The sequence below is a fragment of the Myxocyprinus asiaticus genome, chromosome 13, assembly GCF_019703515.2.
Source record: "Myxocyprinus asiaticus isolate MX2 ecotype Aquarium Trade chromosome 13, UBuf_Myxa_2, whole genome shotgun sequence".
Taxonomy (NCBI): Eukaryota; Metazoa; Chordata; class Actinopteri; order Cypriniformes; family Catostomidae; genus Myxocyprinus; species Myxocyprinus asiaticus.
The window spans coordinates 51,065,554-51,068,589 of NC_059356.1; positions in this window are offsets into that span (position 1 = coordinate 51,065,554).

The following is a 3,036-nucleotide window of genomic DNA, read 5'->3' on the forward strand; positions in this document are numbered from 1 at the left end:
TTTACCTGTAATATTTTCCTTGTATGTGTCTCTTTAGTCATTATTGTCATGATCGAGGAAATGAACTGGGCTGCCCTGTCACTCACAGACCCAGTTTCAGATGAAAGTATGTATACCTGTGTATTCCTGAGACTGCAGCGGCGTCATGCGGTCAGATGATTCTTCCACTAGCCATGTGTCTTACACCACTGCTGTAGAGTGTGGCTTGAAGAGTAGATGGGGTTATTTGACAGCGGCTATTAGTGGTGGGACACTGTTTATTCTGCTCTGGAAGCCCAAGCATCGGAAAGCCCAAAAACATGACCGTACTCTGGAAAGAAGCCTAACACTGCACTAAACATACACTATTTTTGATTAAGTTTTATTAACTACACCCAAACATTAGCAAACTTGGCAAGTTAGAAACAACTAAAAGCGCTTAAGTTACCTTGCCGTTGGCAATTTGACCATCATGAGTCACCACGTACTAAAGCCATTCCACCAGCATGGTTGAGTACGGTTAACTAACCATGCCAAGAATCTTGGGCAGAATGGTTTATTATCATGCTGTACAGAACTGTGCTCATGTGGAAATGCTACTGTAACCATTCCATACTGTGCTCAGAACCATTTGGCCCGATGGGGTGTGGGCGGAGGTGCGGACAGTTCTTTCATCAACTCTGTCATCTTTGCTCTTGCTACAGTATATAGATCACCTGGGCTATATTCTGATTTCCATGGTGAATTTGCTAATTTTCTATCAGATCTTGTAGTTACTGTAGAGATTTAATTGTTGATGACTTCAACATTCACATACATAATGAAAATGACACATTGGGATTAGCATTTATTTATATTCTCAACTCTCTTGAAGTCAGACAAAATGTGACAGGACCAACTCATCACCATAATCATACGCTAGATTTAATTCTGTCATATGGAGTTGATGTAGATACTATAGAAATTCTACACATTCTACATTGTTAGGAAGACTATTACATAGATTAGAAGCCAAATAGGAAAAGGATCTACCTCCTTTTGTGGATTTTGATATTCTTGAAACTATGTTCATTTCTACAGAGAAATTATATATATGAAGAATTTCAGGCAGGATTTAGGCCCCATCACAGTACAGAGACTGCACTTATCAGAGTTACAAATGACTTGCTCTGGGGCCTGGGTATCTCAGCGAGTATTGACGCTGACTATCACCCCTGGAGCCATGAGTTCGAATCCAGGACGTGCTGAGTGACTCCAGCCAGGTCTCCTAAGCAACCAAATTGGCCCGGTTGCTAGGGAGGGTAGTGTCACATGGGGTTACCTCCTCGTGGTTGCTATAATGTGTGGTTCTCGCTTTCGGTGGGGTGCATGGTGAGTTGAGCGTGGATGCCGCGGAGAATAGCGTGAAGCCCCCACACGCGCTATGTCTCCGTGGTGACACGCTCAACAAGAAACGTGATAAGATGCGTGGATTGACGGTCTCAGACGTGGAGGCAACTGAGATTCATCCTCCGCCACCCGGATTGAGTCACTATGCCACCACGAGGACTTAGAGCGCATCGGGAATTGGGCATTCCAAACTGGAGAGAAAAGGGGAGAAAAAAATGACTTGGTCTTATCATCTGATCGCAGCTGCATTTCTCTTCTAGTGCTTTTAGATCTTAGTGCTGCTTTTGACACGATAGATCACGATATTCTCTTGAATAGGCTGGAGAATTATGTTGGCATTTTTGGAGTTGCATTAGCATGGTTTAGGTCCTATTTATCAGACCGCTACCACTTTGTAAGTGTAAATGAGGAATTGTCAAATCAAACAAAAATTAAGTATGGAGTGCCACAGGGATCAGATTTAGGGCCTCTGCTTTTCTCCTTTATATATATATATATATATATATATATATATATATATATATATATATATATATATATATATATGCTTCCCCTGGGATATTTTATCAGGAATCATGGAACAATTTTCCACTGTTATGCTGACAATATCCAACTTTATATTTCTTCAAAACCTGATGAGATTTCACAATTCTCCAAATTAGCAGAGTGTATCAATGAAATCAAAGATTGGATGGCTAGAAATGTCCTCCTACTCAATTCCAACAAAACAGAGGTACTAATTATTGGACCAAAAACCTCTAAAAATAAGCTGCTAAAATATAATTTGACCCTCGATGGATGTACTGTTACATCGTCTTCTACAGTGAAGAACTTAGGTGTTATATTTGATACCATTATGTCCTTTGAAAATCAAATTTCCAGTGTTTGTAGAACAGCATTCTTCCACCTCAAAAATATTGCTAAATTATGACACATGCTCTCTGTTGCTGATGCTGAAAAATTAATTCATGCGTTCATGACCTCAAGACTAGATTATTGTAATGCATTACTGGGAGGATGTCCAGCAAGATCAATAAATAAACTTCAATTGATTCAAAATGCAGCAGCCAGAGTGCTGACTAGAACCAAGAAATATGATTAATTTTAAAATTCTGTTAACTACATACAAAGTTTTGAATGGTCTAGCTCCGCAGTACTTAAGTGACCTTCTGTCACACTATATTCCATCACGTTCATTACGATTACAAATTCTGGCCTGTTAATAGTTCCTAGAATATCAAAATCCACAAAAGGAGGTAGATCCTTTTCATATTTGGCTCCTAAACTATGGAATAGTCTCCCTAACACTGTTCGGGATGCAGACACACTCACTGAGTTTAAGACTAGACTAAAGGCTCATATATTTAGCCATACATACACCTAATTTATCCATCAACTCACAATTAGGCTGCTTTAGTTAGGCCTGCCAGAACCAGAAACATTCATAATGATCTGTAAATTTGCATAAAATGAATGGAATATACGCTAATATTATTCTATTTGTTTCCATGTCTCAACACCGGGATTCATATCCTGAGGTCACCAGAGCCATCAGATCCAGCTCTGTTCCTGTTTGGTGTCGGACTCCACTGCTACGTGTCACTGAGTGATGACAACTAAATACAGCCTGTGCCAGCCAGACATCACTTCAGTTTTTTGACTTCAGAG